The 22701-nt window shown below is 50.5% G+C and overlaps 1 pseudogene; it reads right to left on the reverse strand.

Moving 5' to 3' along the window:
- Positions 1–215: 215 nt before the first annotated feature.
- On the reverse strand, positions 216–21463 carry LOC149326737 (uncharacterized; annotated as a pseudogene).
- Between the last annotated feature and the right edge of the window lie 1238 nt (positions 21464–22701).

Below are 22701 nucleotides of genomic sequence, written 5' to 3' on the forward strand. Positions count from 1 at the left end.
GCAGCAGTCAAGTGCGGCATCCTGGACCAAGGATCGACCACGGCGCCCAGTGCCCCGTAAGGGTCAAGAACACCAATTTATTGACAATAAAGTTTTTTCCATCCATCCACGCCGTGGTGGCACCGCCGCGGCTTGCGACGGCGCGAGTCGGTCGCCCTTCTCTTCGGCGTGACGTCACAAAGCACCTGTTGCGCTCCTAGCGGAGAGCGAAGGCGTTAGGCGCCGGTGGTGGTGACACCGCCGTGCCACGCGAAAGGCTGAAAGTGCAAGTAGTAAAGCTTTCGCTTTAAAAGCTACCGCTCGGACTCCCAGGCGCCAGCCTATTTCTTCTCCTACCCTTCCACTGAAATGGATACCATCTCGTCCAAAGTCTCTGCCCAAACCTGCTTTGTGCGCTTCCTTGTTTATGTCTACCACAAGGTAGATGTACTATGGTAGCGTAGGCTGCATAGAAGCCCATACCTTCAAAACATGGCGGCTCATGGTGCGCAGCCAGCGCCGTCTTCGAAATGCGTGGACAACTAAAAAGTGACGTCATAATTAAAACAAAAACGCGACGTTGAAGTCACGTGTTTTAGTGACGTCATATTCGTGACGTCAGCGTCACGTGCTGCTTGGCGGGAAAAATAAACTGCTGAACGCCGCGACGCTTCAGCGCGACACTATGTACTATGGTAGCGTAGGCTGCATAGAAGCCCATACCTTCAAAACATGGCGGCTCATGGTGCGCAGCCAGCGCCGTCTTCGAAATGCGTGGACAACTAAAAAGTGACGTCATAATTAAAACAAAAACGCGACGTTGAAGTCACGTGTTTTAGTGACGTCATATTCGTGACGTCAGCGTCACGTGCTGCTTGGCGGGAAAAATAAACTGCTGAACGCCGCGACGCTTCTTCTAAACGTCTATGTTAATGGACGATCTGTCAAAGAGGTACAGACCATGAGAATACTGGGGTTGTATTTACAAACGAATGGAAAGAATACTGACACACTCACTAAGCTAAAACGCACGGTAGAAGCGACGGCGCGATTAATCCGCCGCATAGCTAACCGCAGACAAGGGGTGAGGGAAAGAGATTTATGCCGACTAGTGCAGGCCTTTGCGCTAAGCAGGATACTCTATGCCACCCCTTATCTCAAATTTTCGAAAGCAGAAAAGGACAAATTGGATAGTATGATACGGCAGGCCTATAAGGCTGCGTTAGGACTCCCACTAAATGCCTCAACCGAAAGGCTTATGAGGTTAGGAATACATAACACCTACAACGAACTGAAAGAAGCCCATTTAATGGCTCAAACAGCGCGATTAGCCAATTCCAGAACTGCAAGGAGTATTCTTACCAGGCTCGGAATTAACTTTCAACCTACGAATAACTATGCTAAAGTAGACTTACCCCGCGACTATAGGACGGCCCTACTAATCAAACCACTCCCCAAAAACATGCACCCCGTACACCATGAGGGTAGAAGACAAGCAAGAGCCAAAGCCTTACATAACAAATACAGACAGTGCGCTGGAACACTTTATGTAGATGCGGCAGAATACAAAAATACCAATGCCTTTGCAATTGTGGTTGTGAACGAGAATGGTGACCACATCGTCTCGGCGACAATCAAAACGAAATCCTCTGAAACGGCAGAAGAGGCGGCTATAGCCCTCGCCCTAGCGCATACCCAAGGGAGCATCATCTTCAGCGATTCCAAAATGGGTATCAATAATTTCGCTAAAGGGCGAATTACAAACATCTCCCTTAGAATCCTTAACGTAACCAAATTCTCACCAAATTATTCCCAATTGATATGGGTCCCAGCCCATTCGGGGAATCCGGGGAACGAGGCAGCCCACAATAAAGCCCGAGGTTTCGTCGACCGGGCAGTGGATGAGTCTGGCTCCCTGAATTTCACGAAGGACTCCATGATCACATATCATGATCTCACCAATCATTTTAAACTAGAGAGGAGAATTTTCCCCCCTCCAGACAAAAGACTTACTAAAGAACAAGAGGTTACGTGGCGTCGTCTACAGACGAGATCGATACGCACCCCATCACTCCTCGCGCACATTTATCCAGATCTTTACAACCCAAACTGCAAACACTGTGGCCAACGTGCTACCTACGATCACATCCTGTGGGACTGCAAAATAGAGCCACCTCCGGGTGATCTAGTTACAGCTCCTTCTCTCGAGCGGTGGGAGACCGTGCTGGCTAGCTCTGACCCCAGAACGCAAGTTTTGGCGGTGGAGTGGGCTGACAAAGTCGTCGAGGGCTATGTACTCTCGACCACTTAACGCGACCTCTTGCCAAGCTCTTCCCGGCGAATAAAATGTTTTACAATCAATCTTCTAAGACACCTGTTCGACCCAGAACAAACACGTCCCGTGCAACAAAGTCAACTGTACAGACTCATACATAAATATGAGGGTACAACTGAAGACCTAATCAAAGAGCTAGCAGAACGTTATCTAAACACGGATGATGGTACCACACAACCAGACTACCGGGGGACTCCTAATCCAAATTTAGACGCAGACATCACAGACGCAGAGGTCTGGTACGCAATTGGAAAACTGCGGACAACATCTGCGGCAGGACCAGACAAAGTAACAAATAAGACTCTCAGGAACTTAGACGCAACGTCGATCGCGGCGGTTACAGACCTTATGAACAAATACTGGCATGCAGGCAACATACCACCAGAGTGGAAACACGCGAAAATCACTTTTATTCCTAAAGCGGGTAAGAAACTCAGCACTGAGAATCTACGCCCAATTTCATTAACATCATGCCTAGGCAAACTCATGGAACATGTCATCCTCAATAGGCTCCAAAACTATGCGGAGGACATGAACCTCCTACCTGAAACAATGTTAGGATTCAGGGCCCAACTATCTACCCAGGACATACTCTTGCAGCTTAACAAGGACATAATTGAAGCTGACGAGGGAACAGGAACGAAAGCAATATTGGGTTTAGACCTTGTTAAAGCTTTCGACAACGTCACCCACAAAGCCATTTTGACAAACTTGTCAGAAATCAACCCCGGAGAAAGGACGTACAACTACATCCGATCCTTCCTCACTAACAGAACAGCAGTGATAACGGTCGGAACAATAGAGTCTGCCCCAATCACACTAGGAAGTAAAGGAACGCCACAGGGCTCCGTCCTGTCCCCTTTCCTTTTTAACCTCTCCCTCATCAAAATTCCCCCCAAACTGGCACAAATACCAGACCTACATCACACGTTCTATGCAGATGACATCACACTTTGGGTAACCAAAGGATGCGAAGGCTACATAGAAGACACACTCCAAGCAGCAGTGGACATCATTGAGGCATGCGCATGGGAATCCGGCCTCACTTGTTCTGAGCAAAAATCTGAACTTTTCGTGATCCGTCGTAAACAAAGAGGTAGGCGTACCACGACAACCCCCCCGCAAATAAACGTCTATGTTAATGGACGATCTGTCAAAGAGGTACAGACCATGAGAATACTGGGGTTGTATTTACAAACAAATGGAAAGAATACTGACACACTCACTAAGCTAAAACGCACGGTAGAAGCGACGGCGCGATTAATCCGCCGCATAGCTAACCGCAGACAAGGGGTGAGGGAAAGAGATTTATGCCGACTAGTGCAGGCCTTTGCGCTAAGCAGGATTCTCTATGCCACCCCTTATCTCAAATTTTCGAAAGCAGAAAAGGACAAATTGGATAGTATGATACGGCAGGCCTATAAGGCTGCGTTAGGACTCCCACTAAATGCCTCAACTGAAAGGCTTATGAGGTTAGGAATACATAACACCTACAATGAACTGAAAGAAGCCCATTTAATGGCTCAAACAGCGCGATTAGCCAATTCCAGAACTGGCAGGAGTATTCTTACCAGGCTCGGAATTAACTTTCAACCTACGAATAACGATGCTAAAGTAGACTTACCCCGCGACTATAGGACGGCCCTACTAATCAAACCACTCCCCAAAAACATGCACCCCTTACACCATGAGGGTAGAAGACAAGCAAGAGCCAAAGCCTTACATAACAAATACAGACAGTGCGCTGGAACACTTTATGTAGATGCAGCAGAATACAAAAATACCAATGCCTTTGCAATTGTGGTTGTGAACGAGAATGGTGACCACATCGTCTCGGCGACAATCAAAACGAAATCCTCTGAAACGGCAGAAGAGGCGGCTATAGCCCTCGCCCTAGCGCATACCCAAGGAAGCATCATCTTCAGCGATTCCAAAATGGGTATCAATAATTTCGCTAAAGGGCGAATTACAAACACCTCCCTTAGAATCCTTAACGCAACCAAATTCTCACCAAATTATTCCGAATTGATATGGGTCCCAGCCCATTCGGGGAATCCGGGGAACGAGGCAGCCCACAATAAAGCCGAGGTTTCGTCGACCGGGCAGTGGATGAGTCTGGCTCCCTGAATTTCACGAAGGACTCCATGATCACATATCATGATCTCACCAATCATTTTAAACTAGAGAGGAGAATTTTCCCCCCTCCAGACAAAAGACTTAGTAAAGAACAAGAGGTTACGTGGCGTCGTCTACAGACGAGATCGATACGCACCCCATCACTCCTCGCGCGCATTTATCCAGATCTTTACAACCCAAACTGCAAACACTGTGGCCAACGTGCTACCTACGATCACATCCTGTGGGACTGCAAAATAGAGCCACCTCCGGGTGATCTAGTTACAGCTCCTTCTCTCGAGCGGTGGGAGACCGTGCTGGCTAGCTCTGACCCCAGAACGCAAGTTTTGGCGGTGGAGTGGGCTGACAAAGTCGTCGAGGGCTATGTACTCTCGACCACTTAACGCGACCTCTTGCCAAGCTCTTCCCGGCGAATAAAATGTTTTACAATCAATCAGCGCGACACCCGACACGAAGAAAGAAGACACGACGAGTGCCGACCACCAACGCTATTTTAAGGCGAAAGCCTTTAATGTCTCATCGTTGTAAGCAGCAGTTGTCGACAGAAATGTCACGCTTTTCAGTTGGTCGAAACGGTCGTGACGTCACAGTGCGCCAATTTCAAACGGGGCCAATTGTACTTTGGCTAGTAACCATGCAACCAATTGAAGGGATCATATAGTGACGATCCAAGTAAGTGGGACTGAGGTTAGTTAATTGTTTAATTACCAAATTAGCCTAATTAACTTTTCAAGTCAGGCCATATAAATAAATAAAACCGAGTAGGAAATTGGTCGAGCTCGGGAATCGAACCCCGGTCTTCGGAGTGCGAGACGAGCACGCTATCCACTCCGCCATGCCAGCTTTTTTTTTTTCTAGCTCGATGGTTTGGAATGAACAAAGGCGCGTCTAGTGAATACGATGTCTTCGCTCACTGCCATCCTCCTCCCTTCCCTTCTGGCGAGGTTTAGGTGTCCACCGAGATATGAGAGACAGATACATTTCCTTTCCTCAAAAACCAATTTACCGACGAGGGAGGCGTAGAACCGAATGGGCGATGGCGTTCTATGGACTTCCTGGCAGCGTTGCAAGACGCTGTCGCGTTCCACTCTTAGAGGCGAAGCTCAACATCTTAACCGCACATCAGTGACCGCACTTTAGGTCAAAAAAGCTCACCCCCCCCCCCCTGAATTTTGACGGGTGTCCACCGAGATATGTGAGACAGTTGCTGCGTAATTTCCTTTCCTCAAATACAATTTTCATTTTCTTCATTACGGGCCGTCTTTGTCTTTCTTCTTTCACTCCCACTTCCTCCCTTCCTCTACGGTGTGGTTCAGGTGTCCACTGAGATGACAGAGAATGACTGCGCCATTTCCTTTCCTCAGAAAGCGTTGCTTCCAAACGGCAACGCATCGCGCCGAACGGGTGGTGGCGTTCCGTGGACTCCCTGGCAGCGCTACAACACGCTGTCGCGTTCCACTCCTAAAGGCGAAGCTTAAGCGTCATTAATTAGCATTTAATTAGTATTCAGGCATTAATTAGTAATTAACCATTAATTAGTGATTTGTCATCACTTAGTAATTAGTACTCAATTACGTGTGACGCCACCAGTGCCACAGAAGCAGTCAAAGTGGTGCGGAAAACGCTTTCGCCTCTACGCACTTTAGAGAGTCAAAGTGGCCCTGAATTTTTTAGGTAGTCAGTTCTCGTGCCTTTTTCCTTCGTCCTCGCCTCAGGTGTCGCGATGAAATGTGACGCCGCCGGACAGGTTATCGCTCGCACATCGTGCAACCATCCACCTCTTTTTTGCGTACGGGGGCCCCATGGCCACAGACGATGCCCTTTGGGGGCAAAAGCGACAGAACCGCACCCAACCGAACGAAACTACACAGAAGCGCTGGCAAAAGGGAAAAGCGGAATCTGTACACGAACGATGCACACCAAGAACTCGAGCAACAAGCATCGAGGAAAAAGTAGGGCTAGCAGAATCGAGTTTCAAACAAAAGCAAGCAGAATGGTCAAAAGATATGATAAGGGTATGACATCAGAGCACCGTCAACCTTGGCATCCTCCCGCTGCCATTGCCGCTGCTCTGAGCGAACGCTGTCATAAAATTTTTACAAAGCAAGCGCTATACTTTCTAACAAAATGCACACAGCTAAAACGTTTTAAAAAGGAATCACTGCAATTGTTTTTGAATGCTTTTGAAACACAAAATATGTCCTAATTATTTTCCTCTTCTAGTCGTGTTTGTCCACTCATTTCATTTTGGCGCTTTAGTTCACCACTAATTTGATGTCGCTAGCACTTGGTTCTGGACCGCATTCAAGCTCCGGCTTCGCGACCTATTTCAATTGACCTTGTCTACCACCTCAAAGCCTTTCTCTAGGCCTAACTGCCTTATCTCTCGATTAAGATTCACAACGTTGTTAGCAACCTCTACATTCCTTCCTTGAACCTCCGGCACTGTACACACCACGATCTGCGCTTGCTGTGCTATCGTCTTTATACCGTCAACTCCCTCAGCTAATCTTTTCCCTACTTGTGCGGCGCTACCATTCAGGACATTATTTAGCCCCGCCGCTACCACTACCAAGTTACGCGTTGCAACATTCTCGGAAAGTTCACTTTTTGCCGCTCTCAGAACATCGTCCATTGTCCTTCCTGGAAACACCCCGACTGCTACCCGCCTATCACCATTCACACGGTCCAGAATAGCTTTTTTGCAGCGCCTCATGTTTCAGTCACCAGCGATAAGCACTAGCGTACTATGGCCCTCCCTCCTATCTTCCGGATCTTGCTTCGATGGATGGATGGATAGGAGCGCCCCCTTTGAAACGAGGTGGTGGCAATTGCCACCATGCTCAGGTTTTCTTTCTTTATTATTTTGTTGTTTACTGTGTTGGCAATTCTCATTAAGATTCGCCATCATCTTTACCTACGGTTTCCTACAATTCTAACCTTATGCCACATCTCTGCTTCTCAGCCACCAATCCTCCAATCGCTTTTTGCTAACTTCCACTGCAGATTTAGCGCGTTAAAAAGCGCCGCCTAGCGGAAAAAATTGCAACTACAACCGAAACGAAACTTCGGTTCTTTCACTACAAACTAGCCGGCATCGTGGTCTTAAGAAACCAGGTAGGTTCCGAAATCGGAGCGTAAAATCATCGTTACCGGGCTATCGGTCTTCTATTGCGCGAGAACGGAGTCAAAATACGCTTCTGTTTCCGACAACCTGTCCTTGGATTATAATTATCACATTTGTTGCAAAGATTTTGTTCATACATATATCTGTGATTAATTTTGAGTTCCTTTATTCGGCAGCAACACAAAATCTGCCTTGCTTCAAATTTTGTGGCATTGAATTTACCATGGAACATTTTCAGTCTTCTCCAATTGTTGACATGTTCGTAGTCCACAATTAATTTTCTAAGTTTGTACGACTTCCACGATGGTTTAATAGTGTATGCTCTCATGTATCTTTTCCACTCGAAGCGTTCGCTTTCGCTGGCTCAGGTGTGAGGCCTTGTAATGGTTGTTCACTGTTTTCGTGAACGACAGAAGTTCTCAAGGTGATGTTCGAGCCCTTTCTCACAGCATACCCTTCTAGTGGGTAATGGTTGACGGTTTACGGGATTTAACTTCTCAAAGCGACTCAGGCTATGAGGGCGCCGTAGTGAAGAGCTCCGGAAAGTTTGACCACCTGGGGTTCTTTAACGTGCGCTGACATCACACAGTAAATGTGCCTCTAGACCCATCGAAATTCGATCGCCGCGGCCGCGATCGAACCCGCGTCTTTCGGGTCAGCAGGCGAGCGCCATAATCACTGAACCAACGCGGCGGCTACATACCGTGGAGGACGGTATGCTTGTTATACTGACTACCTTCTTACCCATGGCCGGGAGGAGAGGACGTACTTCTCGATGGCCCGCTTCCGTAGGAAATGCTGCCCTCACCTCCGCCACCAGCTCCGTTGCCGCCGGACTCTTCATCTGTGTCGCCTTAAGAAAAGGTGCGGCAGATTTTAGAGCACATACGATACAGAGATTAAAATCTAAGCATAATAGACTAACATTATTCTTCGAAAAAGCAGCGCAAATATGCAGAAATTACCAAGAAAAATGAGAAATGGAATTACAGGTGAGTATGAGCAGTATTTTATGTCACGTGCTCAGTTTTTTTGCCAGTATAGTGACAGACCATATAGAAACTTGTTAGACTCTTAACTACCCTTAACTGTGCGCTAAAATAACATTAGAGATCCCTTCCGCACATGTACTCCTTCACTTTACATTAGCTTAGACTGAACGAGCGGTCTTCAGTGGTTTAGAAGTAGCACATAGGGCTCGCGACTAAAAGGGTAATGATTAAATTCAATTCAATTCAATTCAATTCGTTTATTTCACCATATGCATGGTAGGAACTCTTGGGCAAAAAGCTGCTCGAGGCAGCTTGACAGGGCCCAAGAGACCACAACAAGGCAGGTCAGCGTGGCAATACAAACACCAAGGTACCAAACACCCAATTCCAGGTCCAGCACTGTTTTCTTTGATAAACTATTAAAAACATGTGATAGTCATAGATTTCAGAGTCCTCATACCACAAATGGCGCCGTGCTCTACCGGGCGGATTAAAGCAAAGGCATCTGTGGGATTACAGACAGAGGTTGCATTTACCGAGCTCCTGTAAGCCTAATTATTCACATAACGTTATTGGGGAGCCTCATATCTTTTGCCCAGGCTCTATCGCAAGAAACCACGTCAGCTCTCTACATATTGTCACGTTGTAGTGACGGCAGTCCAGCGGTCAGGAAGACACCAGAAATACTTGCAAACGAAGCTCTTTATTTGGGCTGACTTGCGCCCTCAAAAGAACTCAATCACTCGGCGGCGGCGTAAGCAACAGGCGTGCTCGGCGGTCGTCGAACTACGAATGTCCGCCGTTCGCGGCATCGCTCAATTTAAAGGCGGCAAGGAAACTTCCAGATAACAGGACAAGATCATCTACAGTAATCTAGAAAAACCTAGATGCAGCCCTTCATGGCTGCGATCAATCGAGATTAGTCTGGTCGCTTCTCGCGCCACGAACAAAAGTGATAACAACTCTTTCCTGCAGCCTTGAGCGTGAACGAACAAACACTACAATGATACGTGGCATTACCCCCCTTCCAAAGAAGCATCGTCTCGATGCTTTAAAATGAAAATAAACACGGAGAATGAAACTTCGAGTCCTTCAGCGTTCATAATATGGCTTCAGGCGTACGACATGTACGACTTCCGGGCGTGGGCGGCGTCGCTGAGATGCTGTCGTGCCGTCGGGGATGACTTCATAGTCAAGGTCACCGATGCGACGGAGAACCCTGTACGGGCCAAAGTAGCGTCGCAGCAACTTTTCGCTCAATCCGCGGCGGCGAACTGGCGTCCATATCCAAACCCGATCACCTGGCTTGTAATGCGTGTCTCGTCGGCGCAGATTGTAGCGTCGGGCGTCGGTGTGCTGCTGGTCTTGAATGCGAAGCCGCGCAAGTCTTCGGGCTTCCTCGGCGCGATGAAGGTAGGCGGCGACGTCGAGGTTGTCTTCGTCGGAAACGTGCGGGAGCATTGCGTCGAGTGTTGTTGTGGGCTTCCTGCCGTATACCAGCTGGAATGGAGTAAACCTGGTTGTCTCCTGGGTGGCAGTATTATAGGCGAAGATCACGTAGGGCAGAATAGAGTCCCACGTCTTGTGTTCGGCGTCGATGAACATGGAGAGCATGTCTGCGATGGTCTTGTTCAGACGCTCTGTGAGTCCGTTGGTTTGCGGATGATAGGCAGTTGTCCTCCGATGACTTGTCTGGCTGTACTTTAAAATGGCTTGCGTCAGTTCCGCTGTAAATGCTGTTCCTCTGTCTGTGATTAGTACTTCGGGTGCGCCGTGTCGGAGGAGAATTTGTTCGACAAAAAATTTTGCAACTTCTGTTGCGGTACCACTAGGCAACGCTTTTGCTTCGGCGTAGCGGGTCATGTAGTCGGTGGCCACGATGATCCACTTGTTACCTGATGATGAAGTAGGAAAGGGGCCGAGTAGGTCCATCCCGATTTGCTGAAAGGGTTTAGTTGGCGGTGGTATGGGGTTCAGGAGTCCGGCTGGTCTAGTCGGAGGCGTTTTGCGTCGTTGACACTCACGGCACGTTTTCACGTAATGCGAAACGTCGGTAGCTAGCCGCGGCCAATAGTACTTCTCCTGGATGCGGTGCAACGTGCGAGCAATCCCGAGATGCCCTGCAGTCGGCTCATCATGACATGCCTGCATAATTTCTTGCCTGAGATTTTTGGGCACGGCAAGAAGATGCACTGTCCTGTTGGCGCGAAGTTCTTCTTCAGAAGGACATTATTGTGAAGGACGAAGGACGACAGTTGGCGCTTGAACCCTCGGGGAGGCGATGCGGTCTTGCCTTGCAGATAATCAACCAGGCTTTGCAACTCAGGATCCGAGCGCTGCTGCTGCGCGAAACTGCTCGCGCTTACCGGTCCTAAGAAAGCGTCGTCGTCTTCCTCTTCCGGTGCTGCGTCGACGGGGGCTCGCGACAAGCAGTCTGCGTCGGAATGCTTGCGGCCAGATTTGTAGACTACAGTTATGTCGAATTCTTGAAGGCGCAGGCTCCAACGAGCAAGGCGGCCGGAGGGATCTTTCAAATTGGCTAGCCAGCACAGAGCATGGTGATCGCTCACAACCTTGAATGGTCGTCCGTACAGGTAGGGGCGAAATTTCGACGTGGCCCAAATAATGGCGAGACATTCTTTCTCGGTGGTCGAGTAGTTGGCCTCGGCTTTCGACAGTGAACGGCTAGCGTACGCGATAACCTTCTCTTGTCTGCCATTTTTCTGAACGAGGACCGCTCCTAAGCCCACACTGCTTGCATCGGTATGAACTTCGGTTTCGGCGTTTTCATCAAAGTGCCCGAGCACAGGAGGGGACTGTAAGCGGCGCTTCAGTTCGTTGAAAGCTTCCTCTTGCGGCCTTTCCCATTTAAAAGGCACGTCAGCCTTGGTAAGTTGGGTCAAAGGTTCAGCGATGCGCGAAAAGTTCTTGACGAATCGCCGGTAATAAGCGCATAATCCAAGGAATCTGCGTATAGCCTTCTTGTCATTAGGCTGTGGAAACTCTGTGATCGCAGCCGTCTTCTTGGGGTCTGGGCGAACTCCATCCTTGCTTACGACGTGACCAAGGAACAGCAGCTCCTCGTAAGCGAAGTGGCACTTCTCTCGTTTCAGTGTCAGGCCTGAAGACTTGATTGTTTCCAGCACTATCCGAAGCCTTCTGAGGTGGTCTTCAAAGCTTGAGGAGAAGACAACAACGTCATCTAAGTAGACTAGGCAAATCTGCCATTTCAAGCCTGCGAGCACCGTATCCATTACTCGCTGGAACGTCGCTGGGGCAGAGCAGAGGCCGAATGGCATCACCTTGAACTCGAAGAGTCCGTCTGGCGTGATGAACGCAGTCTTCTCTCGATCTCTTTCGTCGACTTCAATTTGCCAGTAGCCGCTCTTCAGGTCCATCGATGAGAAGTACTTAGCGTTGCACAGCCGGTCCAGTGTATCGTCGATGCGGGGGAGGGGGTAGACATCCTTCTTCGTAATGTTGTTCAGGCGGCGGTAATCGACGCAAAAGCGAAGGGTGCCGTCTTTCTTTTTCACTAGGACGACCGGTGCTGCCCAGGGGCTCCTCGATGGCTGGATGACGTCGTCACGAAGCATTTCCTCAACTTGCTTGCGGATAGCTTGGCGTTCTAACGGCGATACGCGGTAGGGGCTCTGTCGCAGTGGTCGTGCGTGTTCGTCTGTGACAATGCGGTGCTTGGCAAGCCGGGTTCGTCGCACATTCGATGCTGATGAGAAGCAATCGGTGTACCTTTGAAGAAGACTGCGTATTTGGTCTTGTCTGCTCCGGGGTAATGCTGGGTTGATTTCGAACTTGGGTTGATGGCCTTGTTCAGATAGTTCTGCAGGTTGGTCGGGTAGGGCAAATACGTCTCTGATGTCTGCCAGCTCGTCGAGGAAAGCGATCGTCGTACCTTTGTTTAGATGCCGGTATTCTTCGGTGAAGTTGGTTAGCAACACCTGGGCTCGGCCATTTCGGATTTCGGCGACTCCCCTCGCGACGCCCAATCCTCGATCCAGGAGTAACTGGGTGTTCCCCTCGATAACACCTTCGGCATTTTCGATGTCTCCAGTACCTATGCCGACGAGAACACTTGATCGGGGCGGCACGCTCAATGCTTCATCGAGGACGTTTAAGGCAACGTGATGAGTCGCGCTCGTCGCAACAGGTATGGCTTTTTCTGTGGAAAGCTTGATCGACTTAGATCGAAGGTCGATGATCGCCCGATGTTCGTTCAGGAAGTCCATTCCCAAAATCACGTCTCTCGAGCATTGCTGTAGGATCAGGAAGGTTGTCGCATAGGTTTTCCCATTTACAGTAACTCTCGCGGTGCAGCGTCCTGACGGCGTAATCAGGTTGCCACCTGCGGTGCGGATCAGCGGGCCATCCCAGGTTGTTGTCACCTTCCTGAGTCGGACAGCGAGTGGGCCACTCATGACAGAGTAGTCAGCTCCCGTGTCCACCAAGGCAGTAACCGCGTGACCGTCGACCGTAACTTCAAGGTCACTTGTTCGCGTTCTGGTATTGTACGTTGTCTTCGGTGTCCGATCTCGGCTTCGTCGAGTAGTGAGGCTGCGGTGGGCGTACTGCGACGTTACTTCACTGGGCAGCGGTAAAAGCTTCAAGTCTGGCCGCGTCGTCGTCGGTGTCGTCGTCGTCGGCGTTGTCGTCGTCGGTGTTGTCGTCGTCGGTGTTGTCGTCGTCGGTGTTGTCGTCGTCGGTGTTGTCGTCGTCGGTGTTGTCGTCGTCGGTGTTGTCGTCGTCGGTGTTGTCGTCGTAGTTGAGGCATGGTCTTGAGTACTCGTCGATGAAGGATCTTTGTCATTACGCTTAGAAGCAACCTCACCTCCAGAAGCTGCTTTATTTAGTTTAACCTTCGTGGGCTGGGGGAGCGTCCACGCACGGCGTAACCTCGGCTAGGAGAAACAAAGCGCGGGGACGATGGCGACGGGGAACGTGATAGGCGGCTCGGCGATGAGTATTCTTCCCGACGTAAAAACTCCTCGATTTCGGCTGGTCGCTGGCCGGGTCGGGGTCGTGGAGCGTCGTAAGAGAACCCTCGGATGCCCAGTCTTCTGTATGGGCAGTGCCGGAGGACGTGACCGGCTTCGCCACAGTGGAAGCATAGTGGGCGGCGCTGGTCGGGAGTTCTCCACTCGTCGCATTTCCTCGGCTGCGCGCGTCGCTCGTAGGACGGGCGGGTTGGGGCGAGTGGGCGGCGGTCCAACGCAGCTGGCTGAGGGCGATAGGGGCTTGGGTCCCGTCGTCGAGGTGCAGGACGGCGCACAGCTGCGGCGTAAGTCATGGCTGGGGGCTGCAGAGGCTGCGTGGGTGTCGGCGTCACACCCAAGGCCTGTTGAACCTCGTCCCGGATGACGTCAGTGAGCGATGAAAGTTGCGGCTGCGTTCCCGTTGGCAGCAACCGTCGGAGCTCCTCTCGCACAACTTCACGTATAACCTCCCGCAGGTTATCATTGTTAGCGGTGTCCATGCAGCTTGCTGACAAAAAGCGCTGCTGGCGGTCATACTGGCGGGCTCGGGCGTCGAGAGTTTTCTCCATTGTGGATGCCTCTTCTACGAATTCAGCGACGGTTTTCGGTGGGTTGCGAACGAGGCCGGCAAATAGTTGCTCTTTAACTCCTCGCATAAGCAACTTCACCTTCTCTTCTTCCTTCATGTTCATGTCGGCACGCCGGGAGAGACGCTTCATCTCCTCAGTATACACTGCAACAGTCTCGTTTGGGTGTTGTATGCGAGACTGTAGCAGCTGCTGGGCTCTCTCCTTTCGCACGACGTTTGTGAAGGTCTTCAGAAGCTGTTCCTTGAAGGTTTCCCAGTTGGCAAGGCTGGCTTCCTCATTCTCGAACCAGACTCTTGCTGGTCCCTCCAGGGCGAAGAAGACGTACCTAAATTTCATGGCGTCGTCCCAGTTGTTGAAGACAGCCACACGGTCGAACTGCTCCAGCCATTCCTCGGGGTCGGCGCCAGGCGAAGCGTCGAAGGTTGGTGGCACCCGGGGCTGCTGCAGAATGATTGGAGTGGTCGTCTGGGGCAAGGTCATGATGGACGTTGGTACTTGCTTTCGCTTCCGGGTAGGGTCCGGCAGGGTCCCGAACTCAGGTGCGTCCCCTTGCAGGCGTCGGCTTGCGCGGTGGACTGGACTCAGGTCCTGCGGTAGATGACTCAAAGGGCTGGCGTCTCGTCTTGTAGGGGGTGTCCGGAACATGGGAGGCTACCCAGCACCTCCACCAGATGTCACGTTGTAGTGACGGCAGTCCAGCGGTCAGGAAGACACCAGAAATACTTGCAAACGAAGCTCTTTATTTGGGCTGACTTGCGCCCTCAAAAGAACTCAATCACTCGGCGGCGGCGTAAGCAACAGGCGTGCTCGGCGGTCGTCGAACTACGAATGTCCGCCGTTCGCGGCATCGCTCAATTTAAAGGCGGCAAGGAAACTTCCAGATAACAGGACAAGATCATCTACAGTAATCTAGAAAAACCTAGATGCAGCCCTTCATGGCTGCGATCAATCGAGATTAGTCTGGTCGCTTCTCGCGCCACGAACAAAAGTGATAACAACTCTTTCCTGCAGCCTTGAGCGTGAACGAACAAACACTACAATGATACGTGGCAATATGCTTATTTTAATTCTCAACTGTCATTGCTGGCAGGTCCCCGAATAAATCCTAGGCAGGCGGTCACCCGACCACGATGGTAAATGCCCGACCTGCTTTTTCGTAAAACGGACGGAACGACGAACGCCAAATCTTCTTGAAGAGAGGGACCACTAATGCGATCGCATTAGGATGTGTTAGGGCACTACGTTTTCTTTAAAACGAAATATCATGGCCGCATCACTCCTTTATAACGAGCCACGAGGCAACGTTACACTCGCCCACGCAGTCGCAAGCGCGTTCGCCGAAGAGCGCTCCCCAGCTCGCGTGGTCCCCACCAAGGAAGAAAACTGCAGCTACCCGACGGTCAGGCGTGCCCGACTGGCTACCAGATCAATACGTGCGTGCACGTGTACCGACTGTGCAAACCGCTCTAAATGGTGGAACTAGCGCGATAAGCACGACATGGTGCCGGCTTTGAAACTAGTGCACACGGCCGGCAATTAACACATGGGAGCAATTTTAAAACTTTCAATTCTAGCCTTTACATGTGCCTTCTAGCCCACCCTGCCAGGTGGTGTGCGTCACTTGCCGCATCTAGCGTCAAAGGAAAATTTTTAGAGCCTCGCATTCCTTTTCCGCGTTCCGCCGGCGCGCCGACTAGCAGAAGCGGACCACGTGACTTCGCGCTGCCATATCCCTTCCAAGCGCGCGGGCGGAATACATGCCTTCTGCGGGAGTTCTTTTTTTTTCAGTCTGTTCGTGGACGCGAAAACGCGAGAAATTCCACGGCATCATGCCTGGCGGCTATGCCTTTGGGTTCAGCAACAGGACTGAGTCAGGAGAAGCTCTTTTCTGCATTCTTGAAGGAAAAAATCACCGGCAACGGCGGTACATAGGACGGGAAAACTTTGTGCCGTCAAAAAACAGCCGGTTATGCGAGGTAAGCTTGTTATCATTTTTGTTCGTGACGCGAGAAGCGACCAGTCTAATCTCGATGGATCACAGCCATGAAAGGCTGCATCTAGGTTTTTCCAGATTACTGTAGATGATCTTGTCCTGCTATCTGGAAGCTTCCTTGCCGGCTTTAAATTGAGCGATGCCGCGAGCGGCGGACATTCGTAGTTCGAAGATTGACGAGCACGCTTGTTGCTTACGCCGCCACCGAGTGATTCAGTTCTTTTGCGGGCGAGAGTCAGCCCAAATAAAGAGCTTTGTTTCCAAGTCTTTCTGGTGTCTTCCTGACCGCTGGACTGCCGTCACTACAACGTGACATCTGGTGGAGGTGCTGGGTAGCCTTCTATGTACCGGACACCCCCACCAAGTCGTGAAGCCAGCCCCCTGAATCATTCACCGGAGGACCTGACTCCAGTCCACCGCGCAAGCCGACGTCTGCTAGGGGACGCACCTGAGTTCGGGACTCTGCCGGACCCTACCCGGAAGCGAAAGCCAGCTGCAACGTCCACCATGAGCTTGCCCCAGACGACGACTCCAATCATTCTTCACCAGCCCCGGGTGCCACCAACCTTCGACGCTTCGCCTGGCGCCGACCCCGAAGAATGGCTGGAGCAGTTCGACCGTGTGGCTGTCTTTAAAACTGGGACGATGCCATGGAAATTAGGTACGTTTTCTTCGCCTTGGAGGGACCAGCAAGAGTCTGGTTTGAGAATGAGGAAGCTAGCCTTACGGATTGGGAAACCTTCAAGGAGCAGCTTCTCAAGACTTTCACGAACGTCGTGAGAAAGGAGAGAGCCCAGCAGCTGCTACAGCCTCGCATACAACACCCAAACGAGACCGTTGCAGTGTACACTGAGGAGATTAAGCGTCTCTTCCGGCGTGCCGACTCGAGCATGAAGCAAGAAGAAAAGGTCAAGCTGCTTATGCGAGGAGTTAAAGAGCAACTCTTTGCGGGCCTCGTACGGAACCCACCGAAAACCGTTGCGGAATTCGTCGAAGAGGCATCCACCATGGAAAAAACACTTGATGCCAGAGCCGGCCAGTATGACCGCCAGCAGCGCTTTTTGTCAGCAAGCTGCCTGGACACCGCATCCAGAAGAAGTACTATTGGCTGTGGCTAGCTGCCGATGTTTCCCATTATGTGAAAACGGGCCGTGAGTGTCAGCGACGCAAAACGCCTGCGATTAGACCAGCCGGACTCCTGAACCCCATACCACCTCCAACTAAGCCCTTTCAGCAAATAGGAATGGACCTCCTCGGCCCCTTTCCGACTTCATCATCAGGTAACAAATGGATCATCGTGGCCACCGACTACATGACCCGATACGCCGAAACAAAAGCGTTGCCTAATGGTAGCCCAACACAAGTCGCAAAATTTTTTAAGGCGGAAGCCTTTAATGTGTCATCGTTGTAAGCAGCAGTTGTCGACAGAAAATGTCACGCTTTTCAATTGGTGGAAACGGTCGTGACGTCACAGTGCGCGAATTTCAAACGGGGCCAATTGCACTTTGGCTAGTAACCATGCAACCAATCGAAGGGATCGTATAGTGATGCTCCAAGTAAGTGGGACTGAGCTTAGTTAATTGCTTAATTACCCAATTAGCCTAATTAGCTTTACTAGTCAGGCCATATAAATAAATAAAACCAATTAAGAAATCGGTCGAGCTCAGGAATCGAACCCCGGTCTTCGGCGTGAGAGACGAGCATGCTATCCATTCGGCCATGCCAGCTCGATGGTTTGGAATGAACAAAGGCGCGTCTAGTGAATACGGTGTCTTCACTCACTCTCATCTTCCTCCATTCCCTTCCGGCGAGGTTTAGGTGTCCACCGAAAAATGAGAGACAGATACATTTCCTTTCCTCAAAAACCAATTTACCGACGAGCGAGGCGTAGAACCGAATGGGCGATGGCGTTCTATGGACTCCTTGGCAGCGTTGCAAGACGCTGTCGCGTTCCACTCTTAGAGGCGAAGCTTAACATCTTAACCGCTCATCAGTGACTACAATTTAGGTCAAAAAAGTGCCCCTGAATTTAGACGGGTGTCCACCGAGATGTGTGAGACAGCTACTGCGTAATTTCCTTTCCTCAAATACAATTCTCATTTTCTTCATTACGGGCCTTCTTTCTCTTCTTTCACTCCCACTTCCTCCCTTCCTCTACGGTGCGGTTCAGGTGTCCACCGAGATGACTCAGAATTACAGCGCCATTCCCTTTCCTCAAAAAGCGTTGCGTTCAAAGGGCAAGGCATCGCGCCGAACGGGTGGTGGCGTTCCGCGGACTCCCTGGCAGCGCTACAACGCGCTGTCGCGTTCCACTCCTAAAGGCGGAGCTTAAGCGTCATTAATTAGCAGTTAATTAGTATGCAGGGATTAATCAGTAATTAACAATTAGTGATTTGCCATCACTTAGTCATTAGTACTCAATTATATGTGACACCACCAGTGCCATAGAAACAGCGAAGGTGGTGCGGAAAACGCTTCCGCCTCTACCCACTTTAGACAGTCAAAGTGCCCCCTGAATTTTTGTCGAACAAATTCTCCTGCGACACGGCGCCCCCGAAGTGCTCATCACAGACAGAGGGACGGCATTTACAGCGGAGCTGACGCCAGCCATTTTAAAGTACAGTCAGACAAGCCATCGGAGGACAACTGCCTATCATCCGCAAACGAACGGACTCACAGAGCGCCTGAACAAGACCATCGCAGACATGTTCTCCATGTACATCGACGCCGAACACAAGACGTGGGACTCTATTCTGCCTTACGTGATCTTCGCCTATAATACTGCCGCCCAGGAGACAACCAGGTTTACTACATTCCAGCTGGTATACGGCAGGAAGCCCACGACAACACTCGACGCAATGCTCCCGCACGTTTCCGACGAAGAAAACCTCGACGTCGCCGCCTACCTTCAGCGCGCCGAGGAAGCCCGAAGACTTGCGCGGCTTCGCATTCAAGACCAGCAGCACACCGACGCCCGACGCTACAATCTGCGCCGACGAGACACGCATTACAAGCCAGGTGATCGTGTTTGGATATGGACGCCAGTTCGCCGCCGTGGATTGAGCGAAAAGTAGCTGCGACGCTACTTTGGCCCGTACAGGGTTCTCCGTCGCATCGGTGACCTCGACTATGAAGTCATCCCCGACAGCACGACAGCATCTCAGCGACGCCGCCCACGCCCGGAAGTCGTACATGTCGTACGCCTGAAGCCATATTATGAACACTAAAGGACTCGAAGTTTTCATTCTCCGTGTTTATTTTCATTTTATTTATGCTTATTTATGCTTATTTGGAAGGGGGGTAATGCCACATATCATTGTAGTGTTTGTTCGTTCACGCTCAAGGCTGCAGGAAAGGGCTGTTATCATTTTTGTTCGTGACGCGAGAAGCGACCAGTCTAATCTCGATTGATCACAGCCATGAAAGGCTGCATCTAGGTTTTTCCAGATTACTGTAGATCTTGTTCTGCTATCTGGAGGCTTCCTTGAAGGCTTTAAATTGAGCGATGCCGCGAGCGGCGGACATTCGTAGTTCGAAGATTGACGAGCACGCTTGTTGCTTACGCCGCCACCGAGTGATTCAGTCCTTTTGCGGGCGCAAGTCAGCCCAAATAAAGAGCTTCGTTTGCAAGTCTTTCTGGTGTCTTCCTGACCGCTAGACTGCCGTCACTACAACGTGACAATATCAACGCAGTATGCCGCAAGCGCGCTGGAACAGGTCGCATAGTGTTTGTTTGTAGTATTTTGCGCAACCCACATATTACGAGAACTACCGTATTTACTCGCATAATCCTCGCACTTTTTTTCCCAGAAAATCGGTGCGAAGTTAGGGGGTGCGATAATTACGCGGGGAAAATTTTTGAACAATGCTTTGGAGTGCTGAAAGCAAATGTAAATAGGCTGTGAACCGGGGTTCTCAAGCCAGCTATTGTAAATTTAACCAAAACTTCAATTGCAAGCAGGACTTACGTTTGTAATAAAACCACAGAGACGACAAACACTAGCTGCAGAAACACTTTATTTGCGAAGGCTGGCCGCCCGCAACATCACCATCACTCAGAGTCCGAGGAGTCCACGTCGACATTGCGATCGCTATCGCTGGTCGCTGCTTCGTCGGCTTCCTCAGCTTCACCCTCTTCATCTTCGTCCCACACCAAGTGGTCTTCTGTCGCGTCCAGGGCGTTGGAAATGCCAGTTTTCTTGAAACTCTTCACGACCACGTCAGCGCCAATCATGCTCCATGCATCTGCTACCCAGCTGCACAGCAACTCCACAGATGGCCTCTTTATCTTGCCACCCGGCGTAAGAGCGTGTTGGCCTTCGGCCATCCATTCTGCATACAGCCTCCGAACGTTATCTTTGAACGGCTTGTTCAAAGACACGTCCAGAGGCTGCAGCATCGATGTGAGGCCACCTGGTATTACTGCGATGTCCGTACGCAATTCCGTCAACTTCGCGCGAACAGAGTCCATGAGGTGACCGCGGAAGCTATCTAGAACGAGAAGCGACGGACAAAGAAGTGCTCCCGGTCGCCGTGCCCACACCGTCTTCAACCAGTCGATCATCAATTCTGCCGTCATCCAACCTTTCTCTTGCACCCGCACGTGTATTCCGGAGGGCAGCTTTCCTTTTGGCAGGGTTTTCCGCTTAAAAATCACATATGGTGGCAGCTTCCGCCCGTCCGCAGTCACGCCTAGCATGACCGTGCATCGTTGTTTTTCGGCACCAGTCGTCCTTATGTGCACAGACCGCGCACCTGTCTGCTCCACTGTAGTGCTGCTCGGCATATCAAAATTGAGGGGCGTTTGGTCCGCGTTTCCGATATGGGAGAGCAAGAAGTTTTTTTCCTGCCGAATTCGTATCACGAAGCGATGGAAGTCCACAATCTTGTCTTCATAGGCTGCAGGTAGCCGCTGGCAAAGCGTCGTCCGCCTCCTGAGCGAAAGTCCATTGCGCCGCATGAACCGCGTGGCCCACCCGTTACTTGCCCGGAAATCTTGCGCCGAGATGCCTTCTTTCCTTGCAATTACGCGCGCCTGGTTCCGCATCAGCTCTATTGACACGGCGCAACCATCCGCCCGTAGAGCCTTAATGTAGTCCAGGAGTGCAGTTTCAACCCCAGGAAACTTTCCCGTCTTCGGACCACGGAAGGCACGCCGAGTCTTGCTGGTTGCCTTGAGCTTGTCGTGCTGCCGTCTCCAGTAGCGGACACAAAACTCGTTGACTCCGAAGTGTCTGCTGGCAGCGCGGTTGCCGTGCTCCAAAGCGTACTCGACAGCTTTTAGCTTAAAGGCAGCGGTGTAGCTTGCGTATCGCCCCATGGCGAAGCGGCACCGACAGCACGGTGACAAAAGTAGCACGCACTGAGCGAGGCCTACGAAAGTCTTCGCAAAATGGCAGAACTATGCGCGGAACTCGGGAGAACGTGCGGCGGTACCAGCGGAACAAAACTGACGAAACACCTTCTCGCCTTCTCGCTCTCTTGAATGTTTTTATGTAGCCCAAAGATTCCGCTTTGCTTTGAAGTAATCATTTTCTTTCCTATCTGAGCCGTAGTTGTCTTAGGCTGTAGCTGGGTCATCCGCTCCTTTGTATCTGTTAGTCCTTTTATTATTAGTTTGGTAATGCTATATTTTGATAGTGCATGCACTTTTCCTTAGTTCTGTCGAGTGATGTTGGGGATGCGATGATTATACGAGGGAAAAAAAATTCCAATTTTCGATAGGCAATGTGGGGGGTGCGAGCATTATGCGAGTGCGAGCATTATGCGAGTAAATACGGTATGTAGCCAGCCGGCAACAGATCTGTCTGTATTCAGTTATACAAAAATAAATGCAGTGTTCACGCACGTGTTTTCATGTGCGCGCGAGTGTGCGACCGCTCTTGGCTTATTGTTGAGAATGTGCATATACATGAAATTCGCCTGCGCCTTCTATGGATTTCAAGGTTCATCAGGGCTCAATGACCCGAAGTGACAGATTTTTAAGTTTCTTTATTTTAGGTACCTGTTCCTGCAGTTCCTAGCTCACTTGTTAAAGAGTGGTCGATGCCGTTTTTGACTAGAATAACTGGCCAACTGGATCTGTTTTGTATTAGCGACTATGCATCCTTTGCAAACACCTGACTTTCTTTACAAATTATGGACACCAAGTATTACCGATGTGTTTTGCATTAATGCCTTCTACTTACTTTTGTTCATGAAAGCAGGAACATTTCTTGGCGAGCGATTTTCACAAGACCAGGGTCGATGTTTAAAGAAACTTAAATCGAGTGCACTTGATACCATCTTTGCACTTCGAAATACAAAGATTCCACGGAAGGCACCTTATCCAGGGTCCTGCTGTTTACTGGCAGCCCACACGGCCTTTTTTGCTTAACACAGGCAGTCACTTGCAAACACCATTCCAGGCAGAAGAACAATTGATAGCTAACGAGGATGTGCGAGTGTAGGCGCCTTGCAATTCTCGCGGCTTCACCAACACTCTTCCTTACTTTCCGCTCACCACACAATAACTGGTGGTACTGTTCTGAACAAAAATTACGAAATCTTCCGGTTTTG

Source organism: Amblyomma mixtum, chromosome 10 (genome assembly GCF_055824585.1).
Source record: "Amblyomma mixtum isolate Tamu chromosome 10, ASM5582458v1, whole genome shotgun sequence".
NCBI lineage: Eukaryota > Metazoa > Arthropoda > Arachnida > Ixodida > Ixodidae > Amblyomma > Amblyomma mixtum.